The sequence below is a fragment of the Giraffa tippelskirchi genome, chromosome 13 (assembly GCF_054371585.1).
Source record: "Giraffa tippelskirchi isolate mGirTip1 chromosome 13, T2T-mGirTip1v1.2.pri, whole genome shotgun sequence".
Taxonomy (NCBI): Eukaryota; Metazoa; Chordata; class Mammalia; order Artiodactyla; family Giraffidae; genus Giraffa; species Giraffa tippelskirchi.
This window is the reverse complement of record NC_137287.1, coordinates 78880797-78906202: the sequence shown is the minus strand read 5'-3', so window position 1 is coordinate 78906202 and position 25406 is coordinate 78880797. Positions and strand designations below refer to the sequence as shown.

The window sequence follows — 25406 nt, the reverse complement described above, 5'->3', positions numbered from 1 at the left end:
GAGAAACCACCCATAGACACTATATTGTCATTGACACCCAAGAAAATTGAGTTGTGGTCATCTATTCTCAGGAAGAAAAGTCAGAGTTTCCCCAGGGAAGCCAAAGGGAAGCAGATTAGAAATCACCTGCTACTCACACCATTGAAAAGGAAACCAGTGACTAGGATGGAGAAGGGTCCCTCCGGATTCTAACTGGCTCTGTTTCCGATATGAATTCCTAGAGAACCACAAAAAGGAATCTGCAAAGAGTGATACTTTTTAGTGATTTCACCAGATTTTCTATGGACTATTACTTTCCACAGAATACGGTAAAAACCATAATGGCTCATTCAAGGGTTTGATGTTAGGTTTTTGCAACATGCTTAAGGAAAATTCCATAAAAAGACAGGTGTGCTAGGCTCCTCCTTTGGAGCACATTTTTGGCACTTGGTTTGAAGGCCATCAATTTTTCCCTCAGCTGTAGATAAGAACAGGATGCAGTGATTTCATTTCAAGCCTGAAAACAAAGTTTGCTTTACTGCCCAGTTGCTAGAAGGAACAAAAGAAGAAAGCCACCTTGTCTTACCTTACGAAGATGGAAGTCTTTTGTTTTCCCTGAAATGAATGGTAAAATTACTTAAAAGTATTGAGAGAGAAAAAAGAATAAGGTCTAAATGTCTCCATCCCGTATGTTATTCCTTGGGTTCAAGGACAGAAAACAGAGGTCAGGCAGGCACAGGACCTCTCCCTGAACCCATACACTTCTGCACCTGCAGTCTCTCTGCACTCAGGCTTATTCTGCTGAAGATAAACTTGATTTCTTCATGCTATTCTTGTTGCTGTTCGGGGTTTTTTTCTTTTTAAATGTTATTATTTGTTGGAAAATAATTGCTTTACAATATTGTGTTAGTGTCTGCTGTACCATGAAGTGAATCAGCTATAAATATACATATACCCCCTCCCTCTTGATCTTTCTCCCACTCAACCCCCTCCTACCCCACTAGGTCATCACAGAGCACCGAGCTGAACTCCCTATGCTGTACATCAGTTTCCCACTAGCCATTTTACACGTGATGGTGTATATATGTCAGTGCTACTCTCCCAACTCGTCCCACCCTCTTCTTCCCTCGTCCCATGTCTGCCCATCTGTTGTCTATGTCTGCATCTTCTGCATCTCTATTTTTGCCTTGGAAATAGGTTCATCTGTACCATCTTTCCATACTTCATAAAGTGACCTGTTTGCCTTTTCTGCGGGATCATTTGGGAGCATAGCAACCCTGAATAAGATTCCTTTTCTCTTCAATAAATCTTTCGTTAAAAAAATAAAATAAATACTTAATGGTTTCCAACTGTGCACCTGCTACATCTGAGAACTGAGAAACAAAGGGGATCAGGGTTCATACCTCCCAGGAGCTTTGTCTGCCATTGGGAGGCACAACAAATGTACCTCATTCGTAAAGCAATTAATAGATGATGTTGCAGTGGTAAAGACTCCACCTGCCAATGTGGGAGATGCAAGAGATCCAGGTTCAATCCCTGAGTCGGGAAGATCCTTTGGAGAAGGAAATGGCACCCCACGTTAGTATTCTTGTCTGGAAAATTCCATGGATGGAGGAGCCTGGCAGGCTATAGTCTGTGGTGTTGCAAAAGTTGGACACAACGGATCACACAGGCATGTATGTTGCAATTCAAATTCAGTCTCAAAACTCTAGGAGTCTAGGTGAGTCCAAATTGACAATAAAAACTTTGAGCAAATTGCCCATCCTTCAAATTCAAGACAGCAGTCACAGAAAGGCTGTGACAGTGTTCACATAGCATCTTGCTTTTGGAGTGATTTTGCAGAACACATCAACATGCCATATGTTTTTTGCCAAGAACATCACATTTTTCAGGATATCTATTCAACAATTAAATAACAAGACCTTTCTCTAAAGACACTTTAAGGGTACACAGAACTTTTCAGTTTTCATAAATTGAATGTGTAAAAGTGATTGAGAGACTTCCCTGGTGGTCCAGTGGTTAAGATTCTGTGCTTCCAATGCAGGGGGCGAGTCTTTTCCAGCCTGCAAACTTCTCGGAGACGGGTCAAAGTCCAAATTCTTTTATGTGAAATAAAACATGATGGAGCTCGTTATGGGCTTCCCCGGGTGGCTCAGTGGTGAAGAATCCACCTACAATATGGGAGACACAGGAGACTCAGGTTCGATCCCTAGGTCAGGAAAGTCCCCTGGAGGAGGGCATGGCAACCCACTCCAGGATTCATGCCTGGAGAATCCCATGGACAGAGGAGCCTAGCCAGTTATAGTCCATGGGATCACATTCATGTTTGAAAGTGAAAAAAAAACAAAAAAGTGAATAGAAATCATGACCCATCAGATAACGTCAGGCTCCCAGCACAGGCAAGGTGGTAGTGGAGCTGCTAACAGAGCTCTCACAGGCCCACTGTTCCATAAATGCAAAACTGTCATATGGAAAGGGCAGACTATTTGTTCTCTGAAAGTGAGACAAAATGTACTTTTACAATTGGTTTTGTTTCCCCCCAAGAAATTACAGTTTAACAGCGGGTACCATACCCAAGTGCAAGAACTGTGTGATGGTGCTAAATGACTATTCAAGTCCCAGCTGTGTGGTTTAAACAACTTGTTTTCAGGGGAGTTACCAAAAATGCCGATGGCTGTGATTAGGAAACGCAGCAGGTATCACAGAATGAGGAGGGTATGGGGAGGGTGTGTGGATTTTCTGACACAAGAACGTTGAGGCACGAGTTCCTGTGTCCTAGATAGGAGGCCCATGAGGACACGTGCAGATTTATAGGGAAACCAGCCTGGCTGGGTCATGGCAGAGGGACTGCAGGCTGGGCAGTGGGAGTGGGAACACTCTGGCTCCTCAAATCCCAAACTAAAGCACTTCTGCATTCTCCAGAAATGGTGCTGGTGACTATAGAGAAAAGTCTAGAATGTAGACATGTGGGAGGGTGACAGCAACTTCCCTAGCTGACTCTCTGTCTTACCCACAAACCTCTGGCTAGAGAGAGGAAACAAGCAAGGCCATCAGGAAATGACGTGTTCTTCTGGCTGAATCTGCCTGAGCGCCTAACCCAGGAAGGACCATCTTCACACCTTAGGCAGCCCCAGCCCTCGAATCACACTCAGTATTGGAGTCATTGCAGCTGAGGCCCCAGAAATAATGTCACAAACACAAGTCCCATCCCTCTGTGCCATCTCCAAATTCCTGACCCACAGCATCCATGAATTAATGGTTGCTTGAAGCCCCTACACCTCGGGCTGATTTGTCAGCTGAACACAAACACTGACCTCTTGACCTGTCTCCATTCCCTCCTTGGCTTCTGGCATTTCTTGTTGCAGCCCAGTTTGATTTTTTCATACCTTTGTGGTTAATATGGTTAATTTTTTTTTCTGCTTAGATGCTTCTGAGACTTTGTCTTATTGCTGCAATGCAAATATTCCCTGGAATATGACTAAGTATAGATCTCACATTATGACTCTTGCTGAGAATGTGGTGAGCCTTTCCAATTGTAAAATCAAGTGTTTTGCTTTGTGTCTCTTCCAATGGCTCCGAACAGTTTCTCCTGGCAGGAGTACTGTTAGCAACACTGCCAAGCTGAGGAGCCAGGTCCCTGGTAAATTGAGACCCTTCAGTCCGAGCAACTCCCCACTACTGCCCACCTCCTGTTACTGCCCCAGGTCTAAGGGCCAGCAGCAGGAGACAGTCGAGAAGCTTCTGAGCTGGACTGCAGGCTCATCACAGTGAACACAAGCAGTGGAAGGGTCTCCAGTTAACATTCGGATCTCTTAGGACTGGAGGTTCAACCTTCGTCCTTTCTAACATCCACGTAACCCACCCCTACAGGTTGCTTCCTGTTATAAAATACAGTCCGTCCCTTAGGTCTCAGAAATAATGCCTCACTGGCTATAAACTCTAAGCAAGATAATCCATCCAGAATGCTGGCATCAATAAATGCAAATAAGACAGAAAAGTCTGGGATCCCCCTGGTGGTCCTGTGGTTAAGACTTTCCTTCCAATACAGGGGGTGAGTGCAGGTTCAATCCCTGGTCAGGGAGTTAAGATCACACATGCTTTGCAACCAAAAAACCAGACCATAAAACAAAAGCAATATTGTAACAAATTCAATAAAAACTTTAAAAATGGTCCACATCAAAAAAAAATCTTTGAAAATTAAAAAAAAAAAAAAGATAAGAAAGCCCACCCTTATCGCCTCCTTTTGAGGCTTTTTAGTAACGAGTTGAAGCTTCTGAAGTAAAAACACACAAGCAGCTTGAAGATGGAGATTTCCAGGGCACCAAGAACTGGTTATTTGAACTTAAATTACTCCCATTAGATGTCAGTTGTATTTGCTACTGAGCAGGCATTCAGAAATGTTCCCATCCCCCCATTAACTAGAACTTTTATGTTGAATCTGTTTCTCTGTTCTATTTCCTGTGTGTGTGCTTACTCGTTCAGTCATGTCTGACTCTTTGCAACCCCATGGATTGCAGAGTCTCTCACATTGCAGGCAGATTCTTGACCATCTGAGCCACAAGGGAAGTCCTATGTCCCATGTCATACACACTGACAATTTTCTCTTCACCATTTTTATCTCTTTCTTATAAAACTGTGAAAATTTACCTTTATCATGACCAATCTGTTTCTGCATTGTCAATTCTGTTCTTTGCTGCTTTCAGAAAAATTTTCATTTTGCTTTTGTGCTTGGTATCCTCTTATTTGTGCTAGTTGTGTCTGACTCTTTGCGGCCCCATGGACTGCAACCCGCCAGGCTCCTCTGTCCTTGGAGATTCTCCAGGCAGGAATACTGGAGTGGTTGCCATGCCCTCCTCCAGAGGATCTTTCCAACCCAGGGATTGAACCCATTGCAGGAGGATTCTTTACCAGCTGAGCCACCAGGGAAACCCCTTAGTTGTTCTATGTTTCACCAATTCACTTTTTGTTCTTATCCTGATGTGTTTTTTCCTCTCAGTCTTATGAATTTGGACTAGCTATTGCGTTAAAATCCTGATTTATGTCCTAATCAATACATCGAAGAATTTCTTTCTGGCTCTGATGTTGAATCACTTTTTTGTACAATGCTTCTGCCTGATTCTTCAGCATGACCTCCCTACCTTGTTCCTAGTATTTTTCTTTCCAGTCCTCCTATATGGGTTCCTTTTCTTCTGGGTTCTTCGTTTGTTTATTTATTTATTTACTGCTATTTCTGAATGAAATAAGCTCTATCCATATCCAGCATTTGCCCTCCGACTCACTGTTGGCTTGCCCTTGGTCCTACCTAGCAGTTATACCACCTTCTCAGACACAGTGTTGGGAGCACATAGTTTGCCAAATTTCCAATGTCTGAAGGACTTTCAGGATTGAGATGGAATCTTCTCTTATACTCCCTGCATACTTCCCTGACACTCTGAACAAATGTCACGGCTAAAAATGGTGTGAATTGCCAGGGCTCTTCCTGGAAGTTTCTACCCACACAGATGGCACTCAGCTTTTGGGGTTGATAGTTCCCAAAGTGAAATGCCCACCCTGGGCATTATTCTTCTCATGGCCATGACTGGAAGGCAAGAAATCTCACAGTGGACAAGGATATTTGTTCCAGCATAGGTCCAAAGCAATACACATGGCCAAACCCATATCAGTGGAACAGAGAAATAACCCTCCTTTAAGTGAGGTGGGAGGTCAGAGGCAGGTAAATAAATGAAAATTGTATAGTTCAACTAATGGAAGTTTCTGAATCAGGCCTTGGAAGATTGTGCCCAACCAGGTCACTGTCAGGATACTCAGTAGCCCCTCCCCATCTGAGTGCCCCCCCCCCCACTGCAGTGTACCCTGTGAACTGAGTTTCTATAACCATCTCCAGTTTCCTAATGTGATGTTTCTCAGATTTGTCTTCACACTAGTTCCCTTCCTCTGGACACCAAATCTGCAAAGTGCCCTGTTGAAAGTGGACTCCAGAACCAGACCAGATGTCTCAAAAACATCTGCCCTATCCTTCACGTAGGACCCTACTTCTCCTAAAGCATCCAGAGTTTGACTTTGCTTTTTAAGCTATTGCTCATTAACTATTCGGAGAAGGCAATGGCACCCCACTCCAGTACTCTTGCCTGGAAAATCCCATGGATGGAGGAGCCTGGTAGGCTGCAGACCCATGGGGTCGCTAGGAGTTGGACATGACTGAGTGACTTCACTTTCACTTTTCCCTTTCATGCACTGGAGAAGGAAATGGCAACCCACTCCAGTATTCTTGCCTGGAGAATCCCAGGGACGGCGGAGCCTGGTGGGCTGCCGTCTATGGGGTCGCACAGAGTCGGACACGACTGAAGCAACTTAGCAGCAGCAGCAGTTAGCATTAACTATTATTATTCTTTCATGTTAAGCTATGTGCATGCATGCTCAGTCATGTCTGACTCTTTGCGACCCATGGACTGTGGCTTCTCTGTCTATGGGATTTTCCAGCAAGAATACTGGAGTGGGTTGCCATTTCCTCCTCCAGGGGATCTTCCTGACCCACGGATCGAACCCGAGTGTCCCGCATTGGCAGGCACTTTCTTTATCAGTGAGCCACCACGGAGATATCTGAAACCCTCCCCTCCCACCAAGACACTCTTCTCTTCCCTGTAATTGTACAACTGATCATTTTTAACCTAAGAATAGCATTATATGTCCATTTGCACTGTCATATTTTATTTAGTCAATATAAGCCAATCACTTCAATCTGCTAATATCCTTTGGGGTGAAGATCCTCATCCGTGAACTGGGCCATTCCTCCTGAATTAGAATCATGCCTCAGCTGTTGATAGAAACAGTTCCAGTTACCCCACTGTGGTCCTTCCACCACTAGGTAAGTTTCATCGGCACCTTGTCAACTGGATTCATCCAATAATGTAGCTGCTTTGTTTCTTTTTCCAAAGAATTCTGGGTGCTCAGTTTCTCCATCAAACTTCCTTTCTTCCTGTATGGGTATCTTCAGTAGAATTGGTCTACACTCAGCCTCACTTCCCCACCATAGATGTTAGCTCCCTTCCTGCATGTGGTAGGAAAAATACTGGCCCCCAAAGATGTCCATGACCTAATCCTTAGGTCATGAATCCTTAGGTCATTCATGAGAGCCCATGAATATGTTATGGTACATGGTGAGAGCTAATTAAAGTTTCTGATCAGCTGGCTTTAAGATAGGGAGATTATCCTGGGTTATCCAGAGCTCTATTATCACAAATACTTCATCAGATGGAAGCAGAAGAGGAAGTCAGAGTGGTACCATGTAAGAAGAATTTGATCCACTGTTTCTCCCTTAGAAGCTGGAGGAAGGGTTTGTTGTTTAGTCCCTAAGTCATGTCTGACTCTTTTGCAACCCCAAGGACTGTAGCCCTCCAGCCTCCTCTATCCATGGGATTTCCCAGGCAAGAATACTGAAGTGGGTTGCCATTTCCTTCTCCAGGGGATGTTCCCAACCTAGGGATTGAACCCATATCTCCAGCACTGGTAGGTGGATTCCTTACTACTGAGCCATCAGGGAAGCCCTAGAGGAAGGGGACCATGAACCAATGAATGCATGCAGCCAGTAGAAGCAAAAAGAGGCAAGGAAATGGGGCCTTTGGAAGGAATACAACCCTGCTCACAGCTCAATTGTAGACTTCTAGCCTACAGGACTGTAAGAAAATTCATGTTGCTTTAAGCTACTGAGTTTGGGGATGTGTTACAGCAAGCATAGGAAAGGAGACTGCAGAATGAGAGGCTGTTCCCTCCTGGCATTTCTCAGAGTGCAGATCTAAGCATATGATGGTTTCTGTACCTTCCAGGAGCATAACTGCAAAGTCGGAGCATGACTTTCTTCATTTGTTCTGCATTGCTGGGCTGGGGCTCGTTAATGCCACGCACTGGGTTGCTCTGTGCATTAAGTAGAAGAATCGATCACTCTGACCTTTATTCCTTGTTGGTGTTTCGTCATTCGTGGGCTGCTTGGCTTGACATATGAATTACTCTGCAGCCGCCTGGTGCGGGAGAGGCACAGTCACCAGCCCCCGTATATTTCAGACATATGCCAGTTGTCATTTCTACACACATCTTCTTTTCCACTCTGTCAATCTGGGATTGTTCCACTGGCAATTAATGAAATACTGATAAGAGGAAAGAATTGAGAAGGCATTGCTATTGACAAAGAGGCTAGCCTTTGAGGAAGATGAAAAATACATGCCCTTTAGGAAGAACCCACAGAAAAATGGAATATTCAGTCTCCCCTTTCCAGGACTGAACCTTGTTCCTTAATTCTTTGGTCTGTGGTCCTAACCCCCCAAAATCAAACCTTCAGTGTGTGTGAGTTTAAGAAAAAGAGATTGTAAATTTTCAAGAATCCACTTATGTTCTCTAGTGGACTACTTTTTGGCTTGTTCGCTAACTGAAAATGTATAAAGAAACAATGCAACCTATGTCATAGCTAATTAACAGTCAGCATATCCTTCCACACTGAAGACACACTGGGCATAAAAATGTCTCAAGAAGCAAACAAGTCTAGAGGGTTTTCACTGCCCTCTCACCTCCTTTGTCTTAATCCTCCCTCTTTCAGGGCCTCCCAGTTCTAAGCCCTGCATCCTTTGTTGTTGCTTTCAGTAAGCACTTCTCCCCGACTTGCAAGAAACTGCCCAAGAATTTGAAAATTACCTTTTCCATAAACTCCCATTCCTTCCTTGCACCAATCTGAATCAGCATCATCAAGAAAAGCCGTCTCACTAATGAGCTCCTGCACACGTGTTGCTAAGTGGTAACACCTGGATGTGTTGCCATCCCCAGAGGACTTGTTCTCCAAATCTTTTCAAGCAGAGACATAATCTGGATGCTGAAGGCTTAACTCTTCATGGCTGGAACCCAGTTAGTGTGCCCGTGTTTAGGGGAGGTCATCTGAATCATCCCGGGAAGCTTTCTTTGTGCCCCTCACATCCCACCATTTGCACTGCTGCTCAGAATTCTGCCCCTGCTTCCACACTCATAGAGGAGATGGATCCCATAGACACGTTATCCATCCTCTGATAGACAGTAACATGTATCATGTGCCACATGGTGTCCACCAAGGAAAGATCATTCCATAAGATCCTCACCATCAGTCTGTCTGGTCAAGAATTCTACCATCTCCATGCTATACATTGGGGTGGTCCACAAACTTTCTGTAAAGGGCCAGAGAGCACCTACTTCAGACGTGTGAGCCCCGTGGCCTCATTGTTCATGCTTGCTCAGTTGCTCAGTCATATCCGACTCTTTGCCATCCCATGGTCTGTCCATGGAATTCTCCAAGCAAGGAGACTGGAGTGGATTGCCATTGCCTTCTCCAGGGAATCTTCCCAACCCAGGGATCAAAGCCAGGTCTCCTGCATTGCAGGTAGATTCTTTACCATCTGAGCCACCAGGGAAGCCCATGGCCTCAGTTACAACCACTCAAACCTGCCATTGCAGTGAAGGAAGCCAGAGGCAGGAGGTAAACAAATGAGCACAGCTGCATTTGACAAACTTTATTTACAAAACACCCCTGACCTAGATGAGGGAATCATGACTCAGAGACCTGAGGGATTGACCTCAGAACACATAAATAAGAAGCTAACCCCTTACACCAGGACTGAACCTGTTCTTTCCGGTTCTGAGTCCTAGGGCTGGTTCACGGCACCACATTGCACGGTCTTTAGCATTCAGGTAGAGCCATGACTTGAACCGAATTACCCACCCTCCCCACCCATCCCTTTTTTCCCCACACACATTTGTGGGGCAGCATCTGGGCTGGGGTATCATCAGTACCCTGTGATCATGGAAGCAAAGCGAAGGTAACAAACCCATAGGACCAAGCCAGGCACCCCTGACGCTGCAGTTCTGCCTACAGAGGTGACCGGCAGTAGACATAATTCATGAGACTTGCATTGTACCTGCTGTCAGATTCATCCATTCCTTCCAGGAGCACACTCTTGAACCCACAGTCAAGCATAGAACAGGAACTAGGGATCCTAGGGACATCCTACCCAGCATCCTCTATTTGGCCCATTAGCAGAAGTGTACCAGGTACCAGCATCACTATGGAGGCTGTGCAGGGGAGGAAGTTTCTGGAAGCTGTGTATTCTAGGTTCGGCTGCAGCCACTCCCTCCCAGCTGGGTGCCACAAGCACCTTCTCTGCGGGCCCTGCTGGCTTCTCTTCACTTCTTACCTCGGTGCCTTTCCAGGAAGACGGAGCGCTGAGTGGGCGAGTCGTGTGTGAAGACACTTGGAGGGGCCGCAGCTGGCGTGGACAGGGCAGAGCCTTTGCCTCACTCCTCCTCCCTGCACCTGACCTCCTGGGAGCCTTCTGTGTTAGCCTGAGGTCCTTCTGCCCTCCTGCAATGGGAATCAGAGCCAACCACCTGGCCAGCAGACTCTGCATCAAGTCATTATGTGTGTAGCCAAAAACTATTAATATGCCACAGCCACTGAGCCTTGCTTTGCTTCTTTTCCACATTTCTCAGGAGAACCTCATTGAAAGGGTCACATCATTGTGATCCCAGACAGCATTTAGGGGTTCCTGGCATCCCCGGAAAGTCATCCTTTCAAGTGTACCCCAGTCTAACCAGCCCTGCCCCAACACCTGGCACAGCTCCTACCATCTTTTAATGTTCTTTTTTGTAATAAAATCCCCCAAACCCAACTTGTGACGTTCTCTGTGGAAAGAGAATGTCAAGAGGAAGATTGAGATCAAGACGTTACACACACCTCCCAGCTGTGGTTTACCTCCTACAGGCATTCCCATCTGTGGTCTCTGTCCTTCTCTCTGCTAGAAGCATTTTTCGAGATCCCTCCCTAATTACATTGACTTAGCTCAAAGTATATCTTGTATACACAGCTTTAGATGATAGATAGCAATTTGTTAATATCTTGTCACCGAGAGGCAGTGACTGGAACTGTGGCCGGAGGCACACAACCGTATCCTCTCTTCTCCATTGATTGTCTTCATTCTTGAAAGATGGGCAAACCTCTCTAAATGAGGGCGATCGATACCGTGCATTCAACCATCGTTATGGCTTAACTCCCTGTTCTTTGAAAAGTTAAGCCCTGTGATTTGCCTATAATTGGACTTGCGGAGAAGTCATACCTGCCTGCTCAAGGAGGAAGTTAAGCCGCCAGACTCTCTGAATGTTCGCCGCCAGCTCCCTGCCCCCACCTCAGGTGAAGGACACCCCTGGGTCAAGTCTTCCCTCCGCAGACCTCTGCCTCCAGATCTTGACAGCCAAGGCCAACGGTTAGTGGAAAGTGATGAATTGGAATATCTGAGTTTATGTGGCCTCCTTCTTCCCTAATCTCCCACCTCATCCAGCAGTGATGGCCTTTCTCAGTTTCTTGTTTGATGAGCTGTCTTCAGCTCCTTGGTTCAAACACAGAGCTAACATGCTGCCTTGGAAATTCACAGGGAGAGAGGTGGTTATGTGCTTTTCCTGCAGGGGGTCTTCTACAGTTAAGACACCCAGGGAATGACTTCAGCTGGTTACTTTCACCATGTTGAACTTGATTTGTCTTCCACTAGTTAAGAGCAGGAAGAGTGAATTAAAGACACCCCGAGCTGCTTTAAGGGGCTTCCCTGGTGGCTCAGATGGTAAAGAATCTGCCTGCATTGCGGGAGAACCAGATTCGATTCCTGGGTCAGGAAGATGCCCTGGAGAAGGGAATGGCAAACCACTCCAGTATTCTTGCCTGGAGAATTCCATGGACAGAGGAACCAGGCAGCTACAGTCCATGGGGTTGCAAAGAGTTGGAGGTGGCCGTCTTCACCCCATGCCTTTATATCATTCCTCCATGGGTCCTTGTACAGATTTCCTCCTCTTATAAAGGACACCAGCCATACTGGATTAAGGCTCACCTTAGTGACCTCATTTTAACAGAATTATCTCTTTTAAGAAACTTCCTCAAAAAAAAAAAAAAATCACATTCTGACACACTGGGGGTTAGAGCACTAACAAGTGAATTTTTTCAGGGGGTCATAATTCAACCTGTAACAGATCTGACTCATGGCTCCTCTGGCTTCCTGCATGACTTTTCGTATCTGCACTCCTAATGCCTCTTCTGCCCCAAGATTGTTGTGAAAATTATCTGAGATGATGTATGTAAAGGACTAAAACACCTCCTGGCACACAGTCAGCTCAATCAGTGTGAGTGGGTACTAGGTCTAACGTCCATTTTACAGGTGAAAAAAAACTGAGCCTCAAATAGTTTCTGCAGCTTGCTTGAGATTTCACGATAGTGAACAGTAGGTACATCAGAGTCTGTAATTCACAACTGTCTGTCCCAAAGACGAGCTCTCGTCCACAATGCCACACAGCCTTTTCTTTCACATTTTATATTCAATAAAAGTCAAGCTATATCATCCTTCCCATGAGGTGAAGACCAACTCAATACATTTCAATTCTCCCCAGCAGCTCAAAACTTAAAAGGACAGCCCCCCAGCACGGCTCTGGCATCTCGTACACCAGAAAGGAGGGTTCTTTCCCCACCCCAAGAGTCATGACAGATAATCAGGCCAGGGGCCAGAGGGTCATCTGACTCCAGCCTTCACCCCGCATCCCATGTGGACTCAATGTCAAGTCCACCCACAGATGTTCTAGCTGATGTATTGGGCACAGTGTTTCTGGAAGAGCTATTTTTGTTTTGTCTGAACCTATTAGGAAAAGAAAGTCCTCAGCTGATACAGGCTAGGTAATTTACTGTACAAATTAAGAGGGTTTTAATTTTTAAGAGCTGTGTTCTTTGGACAGTTTGCTGCATTCTGGATATTACTCCCACTCCCCACCCCTTCCCAACCTCCCCTCCCCCCACTCCCAGCAAGCAGCCTGAGATGAATAAAGAGAGATTTAATTTTTTGTAAGCAAATACAATATATTTTCTTATGGGTTTGGGTTTGGTCTCCTCCCGAGAGCACACCCTTCAAGTTGCTTAGTGTAGATGCACTTTGTCCCTCTCTCATCCATAGTTCAATTTCGTTTCTCAGTGATGTGTCAGGACAGGGTCAAGAGACAAGGGGGGGGGGGTAGAGGAGTCCAACACACAGCTGCTCAAGCCCCAGGGCTCTTAGAAATCACCTGGAAAGTTCAAGAGACACGGAGGCCAGGGCCAAGGCTACTGCTCTGTTCATCCAGGCTCAGAACCTCTGCTTCCTGCATCACTGATGCACCAGAGAACCAGGAGGGGATCTTGGAGTTTGGAGTCTCCCGGAGACCTCAGCCCAGGACACACGGCGTGATCCTCTAGGAGCTCTTCAAGTACAGGTTCCCAGGTGGAACCCCAGGCCCCCAAAACAGAATAGCCAGGTTAGGGTGTCCGAGGGCCACACATTTTCAGGTTCCCCACACTCTCATGCACTGTCAGCGAGCATGCAATTCAGTATAAACTTTCCAGGGGGCATTTGGCAATAACTGCCTGATGAGAATTTAAAGTCCTACTCATCAACCCAGGGACTTCACTGCTTATTATTTATCCTGATGACATACTTTATAAACATCACCATAGTGAGTGTGTGTGTGTGTGTCTCCATCCTCTTCTTATGAGGACACCAGCCATACTGTATTAGGACCCAGGCTGCCCCTTCCTGAACTAATCACATCTACACCAGCCTCGTCCCCAAACTCGATCACCTTCAGAGTTACCAGGGGTGACAACTTCAACATATCTTCTAGGGGACACTGGTCAACCCGTAATAGGCTCATTGGTAAAGAATCTGCCTGCCAGTGCAGAAGATGCCAGAGACTCGAGTTCAATATCCTGGGTCGGGAAGGTCCCCTGGAGAAGGGCATGGCAACCTACTCCAATATTCATGCCTGGAGAATCTCATGGACAGAGGAGTCTGGTGGGCTACGGTCCATGGGGTCACAACATGTCAGACACAACTGAGCGACTGAGCACGTCCATGACACAGAAATGCATAGTGTGACACAATCAATAGCATCACAGATCACAAACCAGTGCCCTCAGCACCACGTTAGTTCCGTGTTTTATGGTTTTTCTTCGCAGGCTCACTGCAAGCCTAGATGTTCTCCTACCCTTTGGAGGCAGATCCCTGGATTGCCCAGCACAGTCAGTGCTAATTATCAGCTATTTAATTATCAGCCCAGCAGGGAAGTGATCCTTAGAAAGCTATACGTGGTTAGTCCGTCCCAGATCCGGGAAGGTCGACCATGTTCCACACCTCATGGAGAGGCTGTGTGCTTTAGTGAAAAGTTCACAGCATTTAGAACCGATCAACCTGGGTGACTGTCATGTTTTCGATTTTTGGCCAATGGTCTCTGAACTTTTGTTTCCTCAACTGGAACTGTACCTGCGCACAGGTGCGGAAGTTGAAACTGAAAGTGAAAGTGTTAGTTGCTCAGTTGTGTCGGACTCTTTACGACCCCATGGACTGTGGCCCACCAGGCTCCTCTCTCCACGGGATTCTCCAGGCAAGAATACCAGAGTCGGTTACCATCCCTTCTCCAGGAAGTCTTCCCTATCCAGGGATTGAACCCTGGTCTCCTGCATAACAGGCAGATTCTTTGCCATCTGAGCCACCAGGGAAGAGTAAATGTAGTAAAAGTACCTTGTTAATGCAACTTGTAAAAGAGTATGCCAACATGCAGGGATGTCTGCCTCACCCTAGTACCGTCTGTAACTAGCATACTGTAGATTCACAAAAACGTTTGTGGACTGAAAATCTCTTCATTGAGGGGAGACACAAGGAAGGGAAGGCAGTAGGTGGAGTTGTTCCAGCAAAATCTGTATTTGTACATGTTTCCAATTAAGGTTTAAAACCTGAACCTGAATCGTAGAATATCCATCTGTTCATTTGTAATAAAATAATACCCAGTAACACACACACCTGCTTTCTCATATTTTTTTATTTGTATAAATGTTTAAGTCAATGAACCAACTTGGGGGAGCATTCTAAAACTAAATACCGAAGCTAACTGTATGTTTTATATATATATATATATTTGAAAAGGCAAGAAGCCATGGTTAAGTTGTATGCGTGTCATTGGTCCTACATCTAAGTGGTAATGAAAGGAATCATCTGTGAAAGGTTACAGTTCATAGGAGGAAGAAAAGAGAATAAAAGTGGTCTTTTAGTTATAATGTGAGGGAAGGTTATAGATGCTAGGAAATACTTCTCTGACATTAAGAGCTTTATCACACATAGAATTGTAACACTGAAACCTTCCCCAGAGGTCCTTAAAAATAGTTTATAACCTCATCTCTCTGCTCGTGGCAATTTCACTTATAATAGAAAACAATTAAATGACCACTAAGAGGGAACTCATTCTGTAAGTTATGGTACATCCCTCTATGGAATGTTTAGGAAGCCATTAAAAATTAAAAGATGAGAGCTAAGTAGCAATGTATTAAAATTCTTATGGTCAGATACTCAATAAAGAAAGGGTGTTCAATTTTATCTATGGTGTGATTACTATTATGTAAAAATTAGGTTTAAATGCAAGTTAGGATTGGACAAGAACCAAAACACAAAAGCAACTGATGGCAGTATACGATACCGTTGTAGGGGAAACGCTGTTATCTAGTTTTTTGTGTAACAAGTGAAAATATATGTCTTGAAGGTATTCATCCCTCTTGGAACGGTAACTGTGATCTTCACTGAGGACATGATTCAGAAAGCACTCTGCAGTCTTAGGATTCTTGGTTTTTAATAACACAAGGTGCAAAACTATACACCCCTCAAGTCATGCTGTGGTGCTTCTGAGTTACAAGGAGGATGCTGTCCAGCAATCACGGCATTCTGAAGCATTGCTGGTCTCCATTAAAAACTAATTTATGGAATTAAAAATTAATTTTATGGAAATGAAGTTAGACAGCCTTTTCATTAGAATGCACTTGGTCTGAGTTTGAAGTGATGTTGTGACAGCCATTCCACTATTGTTATTGGAAAAGATGGAATCTGAGATAGTCTTCCTGTTCTCATGCTCCTGGGAACAACCTGCAGAGTTTTCCAACATAAGTCTATATGATGGGGCCACCGTCAACCAGGGGAGGCCAGGCAAGGCCCCCATCTGAAAGCAGATCAGGCGAAGACTTGGGTGTGGGACCAAAATGGGAAGATGGGCATTCAGGTTGGGCAGGCCAGCTCCAGTTCCTGGACTGTAAAGTGGCTCTTTACAGGTTGAGAGTGTAGGGGAGGAAGAAACCTCCCTTCTGCTGTTCTCAGGCTCCCATGGCTGGACATGTGAGACAGATTAATGGGAGAAAAAGAAACAAAATTTAATTCATGCACATGGAGGTCTCATGGAACCCGTGGGACCTAAGAAATGGCCAAAGCAGGCAGCGTTTATACTTTCTAGATAAAGAAACAATAAATTTGTGAAGAATTGTCAGAACAAAGAAACTCAGGTTTAGGGTGCCCAATCTGTGAAGAATCTAAATAGAATTGAGGCTTGAGGTAGTAAATTAAGGGCTTCTCAGTGTTTCAGTGGTAAAGAGATGCGGATTCAACCCCTGGGTGGGGAAGATTGCGTGGAGTAGGAAATGGCAATCTGCTCCTCTATTCTAGCCTGGAGAATCCCATGGACAGAGGACCCTGGTGGGCTACAGTCTGTGAGGTCACAATGAGTCAGATACGACTGAGCAACAAACACTTTCACTTCACTTTCAAGGGGTAGGGGTTAACTGTATCACAGTGAGTGTCTCTTGTTGGACTCCCCACTCCCCACAAAGAAGTCACAGAGCAAATGGCACACCCACTACTTCTCTACATGGACAGTTTCTTGCAGAATTAAGAATTTTTTTGGCGAATGAGCCCGGGCCTTCCTGTGTCCACGCATGGAGCAGGGAAGTGAGGAACAGCTCATCCGCAGCCTCCCTCACCTCCCAGGACAGCAAGGAAGGGGAGGGTTTTCATTCACACCTGTGGTCTCTCTATTCACCCCCTTCCAGCTTCACTCCTAACGTGGAGTCTTCTGTTTTCCCTCGTCCCATATCTGAGTTCATGGGTGTAGGCAATAGAAATTGATTCTGGATCATATAAGGGAAAGTGAACCTGTTGGAAAGTGGCGCAGAGATCATGGTCTGTGGGAGGCTAAAGGATTGGTGCTGGGGGGCTCCAGGCTGGACTGTGGCAACAATGGCAAGGATCCTTCATGGGTTGGGGTCTGGTGAGTGAGCCTCGAGATAAACACCCTCCAAGGCTCCTTTCTGCCCTCGCACCATTTCCCCATGATTCAGACCCTGGAAAAGAGACACCCTCTGAGGCAGAGAGGCTTCGGTTCCTCTACAACAGACTGGTGCCTGGAATTTCACTCCCACAAACAGAGAACCTGGTGGGCTTGCGGTCATTCCCCCAATACACTGGGGAACATGGCGGAAGGAGAAATGAACGTTTGGCAACAAAATATAATTGTAAAAAATTAACAGCACCCAGAACACACCCTTTACCCATTTGCATAGTCCTGGAGCATGTAGATGTTCAGCTACAGCTACTGCATGATGAGTTCGTTTTTGCCCAAGTGGCAAGAAAGCTTCCCTTTGGGGACAAAGCCCAGCTATTGCCAGGAGCCTCCTGATTCAGCTCCTAAGTTTCATTTCCATCCAAGGGCTTGGGGTTCAATCTGACTGTCTCCAAATGAAGTGTCATCATTGCAAAGATAGCACCAATTTATCTTCGAGGTTCCCTCACTCACCTTCTAGAACATTTTTGTGGACTTGCTGGCTTGTCAGGCAGGTTTTTCTTTTTTTTCTTGTTTTTGATGTTTTGTTTTTGGCTGATTCCCAAATGTGATAGTACAGGATTGTCAACAAAAGTGGCTGCTATTATTGCAGAAACCAGTACTCGAGAAACCAAGCACCACACTCGGAGAGTTGGAGAACTCGGGTTTATTATGCTGGCGGGCCCAGAAGAGTTAACACTCCAAGCTCAGAGCCCCGAACAAAGGGGTTACAGAGATTTTTATACACGGACAGGCATGATTAAGCAGGTTTGCAGGGGCTAGGGCGATTGCAAAGAGGAGCACAGGGGTGAGTGAGATAAGCTCCAGTTCCTAGTATTGTGAGTCCCCACTTTCTGAGACCTACATGATCTAGACTTTGTAAGGAGCAAGCTGGGTTACAGAGGCAGAAGGAGCAGGATGTTATGAAAATTTTAACTTTTCCTCTTCATTCCCCCCTCTTGACACTTCCATCACTCATTGTAGAAAGCAGCATCTCATGCTCTGGTAGGACATTCACAGCTCCCCATCATTTAGGGGGCTACATTGAGCTATTACCATTTGTAACTTTGTGGATTCAATCCGAGAGGTTATGAACTGGTGACTACATTGAGAATACAAGGGCCAAACAAGAGCATCACAAAGATCATGAAGAGAGGACCTGTTAAAGGGAAAAGCCACGATGCCCAGTTCCAGATATTGTTCTAATTACCCCAGGAGTTAGCTAGTTTCCCTCTCCTTTTTCTGATTTGTTTTCTTGGCTGTTGGGTCATGTCCCTGACTATTTCTGATTGTTTTATGTAAAAGCAGAATTTTTCATTCTTCATTTAAAAAGAGACAGAGTCCTCTCTTTTCAGCTGACAGTAGGTTTCAGTTCAGTTCAGCTCAGTCGCTCAGTTGTGTCCGACTCTGCGACCCCATGAATCGCAGCATGCCAGGCCTCCCTGTCCATCACCAACTCCCGGAGTCTACCAAAACCCATGTCCATCGAGTCGGTGATGCCCTCCAGCCATCTCATCCTCTGTCGTCCCCTTCTCCTCCTGCCCCTAATCCTTCCCAGCATTAGGGTCTTTTCCAATGAGTCAACCCTTCGCATGAGGTGGCCAAAGTATTGGAGTTTCAGCTTCAACATCAGTCCTTCCAATGAACACCCAGGATAGATCTCCTTTAGGATGGACTGGTTGGATCTTCTTGCAGTCAAAGGGACTCTCAAGAGTCTTCTCCAGCACCACAGTTCAAGAGCATCAATTCTTCAGCGCTCTGCTTTCTTCACCATCCAACTCTCACATCCATACATGACTACTGGAAAAACCATAGCCTTGACTAGATGGACCTTTGTTGGCAAAGTAATGTCTCTGCTTTTAAATATGCTGTCTAAGTTGATCATAACTTTCCTTTCAAGGAGTAAGCGTCTTTTAATTTCATGGCTGCAATCACCATCTGCAGTGATTTTGGAGCCACCAAAAATAAAGTCTGACACTGTTTCCACTGTTTCCCCATCTGTTTGCCATGAAGTGATGGGACCAGATGCCATGATCTTAGTTTTCTGAATGTTGAGCTTTAAGCCAACTTTTTCACTCTCCTCTTTCACCTTCATCAAGAGGCTCTTTAGTTTTTCTTCACTTTCTGCCATAAGGGTGGTGTCATCTGCATATCTGAGGTTATTGATATTTCTCCCAGCAATCTTGATTCCAGCTTGTGTTTCTTCCAGCCCAGCATTTCTCATGATGTCCTCTGCATATAAGTTAAATAAGCAGGGTGACAATATACAGCCTTGACGTACTCCTTTTCCTATTTGGAACCAGTCTGTTGTCCCATGTCCATTTCTAACTGTTGCTTCCTGACCTGCATACAGGTTTCTCAAGAGACAGGTCAGATGGTCTGGTATTCCCATCTCTTTCAGAATTTTCCACAGTTTATTGTGATCCACATAGTCAAAGGCTTTGGCATAGTCAATAAAGCAGAAATAGATGTTTTTCTGGAACTCTCTTGCTTTTTCGATGATCCACTGGATGTTGGCAATTTGATCTCTGGTTCCTCTGCCTTTTCTAAAACCAGTTTGAACATCTGGAAGTTCATGGTTTGCATATTGCTGAAGCCTGGCTTGGAGAATCTTGAGCATTACTTTACTAGGGTGTGAGATGAGTACAATTGTGCGGTAGTTCGAGCATTCTGTGGCATTGCCTTTCTTTGGGATTGGAATGAAAACTGACCTTTTCCAGTCCTGTGGCCACTGCTGAGTTTTCTAAATTTGCTGACATATTAAGTGCCGCACTTTCACAGCATCATCTTTCAGGATTTGAAATAGCTCAACTGGAATTCCATCACCTCCACTAGCTTTGTTCGTAGTGATGTTTTCTAAGGCCCACTTGACTTCACATTCCAGGATGTCTGGCTCTAGATGAGTGATCACACCATCGTGATTATCTGGGTCGTGAAGTAGGTCTCAGTTCAGTTCAGTCGCTCAGTCGTGTCTGACTCTCTGTGACCCCATGAATTGCAGGACACTAGGCCTCTCTGTATATCACCAACTCCCGGAGTCCACCCAGACCCATGTCCATCGAGTCGGTTATGCCATCCAACCATCTCATCCTCTGTCGTCCCCTTCTACTTCCGCCCCCAATCCTACCCAGCATTAGGGTCTTTTCCAATGAGTCAACCCTTCGCATGAGGTGGCCAAAGTATTGGAGTTTCAGTTTCAACATCAGACCTTCCAGTGAACACCCAGGATTGATCTCTTTTAGGATGGATTGATTGGATCTCCTTGCAGTCCAAGGGACTCTCAAGAGTCTTCTCCAACACCACAGTTCAAGAGCATCAATTCTTCGGTGCTCAGCTTTCTTCACCGTCCAACTCTCACATCCATACATGACCACTGGAAAAACCATAGCCTTGATTAGACGGACTTTTGTTGGCAAAGTAATGTCTCTGCTTTTAAATATGCTATCTAGGTTGGCCATAACCTTCCTTCCAAGGAGTAAGCGTCTTTTAATTTCATGGCTGCAATCACCATCAGCAGTGATTTTGGAGCCCAAAAAAATGAAGTCTGACACTGTTTCCACTGTTTCCCCATCGATTTCCCATGAAGTGATGGGACCAGATGCCATGATCTTAGTTTTCTGAACGTTGAGCTTTAAGCCAACTTTTTCACTCTCCTCTTTCACCTTCATCAAGAGGCTCTTTAGTTCTTCTTCACTTTTTGCCATAAGGGTGGTGTCATCCACATATCTGAGGTTATTGATATTTCTCCTGGTCTAGCCCTCTCCTATTCCATCAAACCCTCCTATTCCGTAAAAGCCAGGGAGTTTAGTTGGTCCTATAATGGAAAGCACAGCAATAATACCAATTAGGGATAGAGGCCAGGGTTGACAATGAAAATCCATCAATATTTTGATAGCCGGATCCTCAAGCTTCCACTGTGCATTAACCAGCCAGCTGTCAGAGTGTGGCTGGAGCAAGACTGAAGAATCCTCAAGCTTCTGCTGTGCATGGACTAGTCAGCTTCTGGAGTGACTAGAGCAGGGCTCAGCGTCCTTCATGGGTGAGGGCCGTTGTCTTCAGAACTGGACCTTGAGGAGGTTTTTGGGATCCCGAACTGCTTTCCAGGTGTCCTTATCACAGGAAGCCACTGCCTTCTTGACTGGTGTGGTGGATCCAAGGGATGACATCTATAACTTTAATAGCAGTAAGGGTTGCCAGGACGACTGCATGAGGGCCTGTTTAAACTGGCTGAAGTGGTTCTTTCTTTTAATCTTTAACACATATCTCATCTCCTGGCTGATAGGGATGAACCCAATTGCCCAAAGGAATGGGTGTCCTTTTTAAGGTTTCAAGGGCGATATGGCAGAAGACTTTTCCAGGGCCTGGAGGTGTCAGGACATCTCCAGGTCAGCTAGTTGTTGGTGGTCTCCATGGAGGTTTTCTATTACTGGGGTGGTCTCCCATATAAGATCTCAAAGGGAGAATAGCCTGAGGACCTTGGGGTGCATTAACAGAGGGCAATGAGAGTCCACAGGATGATAAGGCAACTTGTTCCAGCATTGTCTGGGTGTTGGCCAGGGGATGTTCTTGTCGTACTACTACTTGGAGAAACAAACTTGACAAGCAAGTTAAAGATATTTGGCCCAAAGATTAATAGAAGTAGGAAAGCTCCTGAGGGGCTAGCCAGGAAAACCAGGTCAAGACATTGATTCATGACATTAGTATTGCTCTAGGTATGAGAAGATGCAAGAATTTGGACTCATAAAAACATTTACCTGAAAACATCTGACTATCTGAAGGCCTGTTTTTCCGGGTTTTTTCCAGAGCACAGAGTGCCTTATTTTTTTGTCTCCACCCTGAACTCCTTTCAAGGTAGTGTTGAAGGTCAGCATCTTATAGTGGTCATGGTTTAATCTTTGTAGAGGCAGCTGGCAAGGGCCATCTTCCAGCCAGCAGAGCCCTTTCATAGCCATGTATTTGACCATGTTTGGGGGCATTTCATGGTCATTGTGTCCCCTGGTGCTGGGAAGGCTCATTCCCAGGTCTAACAAAGATTCCATTGACAGGCTGCTCAGTGTGTTGTCACTAGACCAGGCCTTGTAAGTAGCAAAAGTCTCTGGACCATACCTGTCTTACTAGCCTCTTGGTCCAGGAAAATACTTCCTCTTGTTGCTTCTTCCCAAATCTAGAGTTACATTATTATAATTATTGATCTCATATGGAACATCATATCAGCATTTTATCACAAGCTCAGTCACACATTTAGTAACATAAGAAATAATCTTCTGAAACAAGCTACATAGAAAAGAATATAGATAGCAGTTATTAGTAAGGTCACAAGCAAGAATTTAAGTCAAGAACGTTCATTGGGTATAGCCCCATATACCCCAGGTCATCTGACTCAGTTAAATGATTATAGCCAAGAGTTCATCTCCTGGTTGTACATAATGGAGCATCTGACCTTTATCCAAAGATTGGTTACTGAGATAAGCTTTAGAAACAATCTTTGAGTGTCTTTTTAATAACTTAATTAAAGCTTTCAGCAATATAACATAACAAGGACCTATCTCAGAAGTGAGTCTTAGTAAACACAGACCTTAAATAGCAAAACTAGAACTTAATGTTTAGTGAAACATAATTTTTACTTTTTTTGGAGAACTCATTGTGAGGGCATTAACACTATATCCAGGGAAGGCTTTAACCCATCAAATAAAAATGAGGTCTGTCAGGGAGCTGGGAAAAGCCAAGCGGCTGTCTTGGATTTCGCATAAACCTTGCTCTTTGATTTTCAGCTGTTGTTTATCCATTTTTAATTTCCTGATTTAGGAGCAGACTCTTGCCGTGTTTTAAGAACATCAGGATAGCAAAAGCCTAACCATGAGGGATTATTTCGTTGCTGTTGTTGAAGCAGAACGAACTTTGTCTACATGTACCATAATCTTAAATAATGTTTATTTACTTTATCAAAGTAACAAAAAGATTTTAAAAACAAATATAAATCACTTAAAGGCAAAGATACTCATAATCTGTTATCAAAAGCTGCATTCTAAGAAAACTTTGTTCTCTAAATAGAGAAAAAACCAAATTCCAGTCTGGCACCAGCTTACTGTTAATAACAAAATTTGTTTACCTACTTAATCTTAGAAAGTCTTTTCTGTAAATCTTGAAGAACTAGCAGTATTTTTCTAAAGGCGTGAGAATAAAACCATAGAAAGCATGTTTAAAATCTGATTCTGTTGTAATTGACAGAGAAACCTGATCATAACACTTTAATATGATAACTAAAATTATAATTAACCATATTTTATCAGGACATATCAGATCTCTATGTATTTCACATAATTTTAGGATATCTATATTAGTAACATCAACCATACAGTATAACCTGAAAAGATTTTTCACTCCTTTAACAGTACTTCCCATGTAATTTAACATGTCCAATGAGCCCAAGTAACTTAATAGCTCTTTGGGATGTCTCAGGGGCCCTCTGAAGCACCCCGAAGTTAGCTGGAAGTCAAATTATTTAGGAAGTTTTGTCGATAAACATCAAAAGGGTTTATAACACTCAGTCGGGTAGGATCATATAAGTTACTGTGAAATAATAGTTATTTACTTAGCCAAAGTTAACAAAAGAGTTCAGAGGTAAATATAGAACAGATCAATTAAGAGGTAAAGAAACATAAATCTATTAATAAAAGCAGTTCAACATCTGAAGAAAATATGTCCTCTTAACAGAGAGAAAAGCCAAATTCAAGTTTTGCACCCACTTACTTTAAACTCATTTAGGTAAGCTTAATTAAATAGATTTTAAACTTAGTCAGTCCCAACCATGTACAAAACTTTTTAGGGTCCACTTTCCACAAACTTTTAATCACTTTCTGTAACAGCCACCTGTAAGTCAAACCTACCCTGTTTTCCATTTATAAAGTATGTTATTTTTATACCTTTTTTATTAAAAACATACATCCTACTTCCTTATTAGATTAGCAAACAAACATTAATACTAGATATTTAATATTGAATATTTCCCAGTTCACGTGAATCTGAAATTTATTTAGGCTAATTTTTCTTGTATTTAGAATTGTTTTATTTGTAAGCACTTACTTTTCTTCAGGCCAATTAAATTAGAACTCATTTACAACTTCAACAATATTATCAGAAAAAAACAAAAGACATACACTGAGAGATACATAAATCCAGATAGAAAGACTCACAGAGATCTTGTGGTTTTTTGTTTGAGATTTAAAATATCTGTTTGACACCTTTTTTTCTTTGCTTGAAATTCTAATTTGTCCAAGGCTAAGGTCTCAGGCAAAGTTGATTGTGTATTTCAAGGACATGGAAAGGGTTAACTTCAAACTTTTTCCTAGGCAGGACTTTTAACAAGCTAATTGTTTTTAATTGTATATCTAAAAAGAATTGGCTTTGCAGTTTCCAAAAAGAGAAAAAATTTCTCTCACTGCGTTCAGTCAGCAATCATTCAGAGGCTATTCCGATGCCTCCCTTCTTCCCGAGTCCCCAGTTCTCCCTATCTGATGCTCCCTTCCTGGGAGCCCAAGGAAGTGATCAGTCTCCCCTTCTACCCACTGGGGTAGGTCCCTGCCTGGGGACCAGCCCTGGAGCCTTACCTTATCCTGTGACCAATCCTGGGGACTTGTTCCTTCCCTCCAACGAGTCCGGTCGGGGCTCAGCCATCCGGAGAGTCAGAACACCCGTCCGAAAGAGACCCTGGAATACCGCCAGGTGGCTCACCTCCTCGTTCGCCTTGGGGTTCCTTCGCAAGCCACCAGTCTGGCGGCTCAAGGGGCCGGCATGGTTGCAATCTCGCTGAGGCCTCCAGAAATGTTGCAGAAACCCGTACTGGAGAAACCAAGCACCACACTCAGAGAGTTGGAGAACTCAGGTTTATTATGCCGGGCCCAGAGGAGTTAACACTCAAAGCTCTGAGCCCCGAACAAAGGGGTTACAGAGTTTTTTATACACGGACAGGCATGATTAAGCAGGTTTGCAGGGGCTAGGGCGATTGCAAAGAGCAGGACAAGGGTGAGTGAGATAAGCTCCAGTTCCTAGTATTGTGAGTCCCCACTTTCTAAGACCTACGTGATCTAGACTTTGTAAAGAGCAAGCTGGGTTACAGAGGCAGAGGGAGCAGGAAGTTATGTAAAATTTTAACTTTTCCTCTTCACTGTGGTGCCTCCAGAAAACTAGTCTGTGGTGGGTCCACCCCTTCCCTCTCTGAAATCACA

The 25406-nt window shown here is 44.4% G+C and overlaps 1 protein-coding gene across 3 annotated transcripts in view; it reads left to right on the top strand.

Moving 5' to 3' along the window:
• The window catches only part of PCSK2 (proprotein convertase subtilisin/kexin type 2), a 237542-nt gene that overhangs the window by 110554 nt on the left and 101582 nt on the right, over nucleotides 1-25406 (top strand). The window lies entirely within an intron of this gene.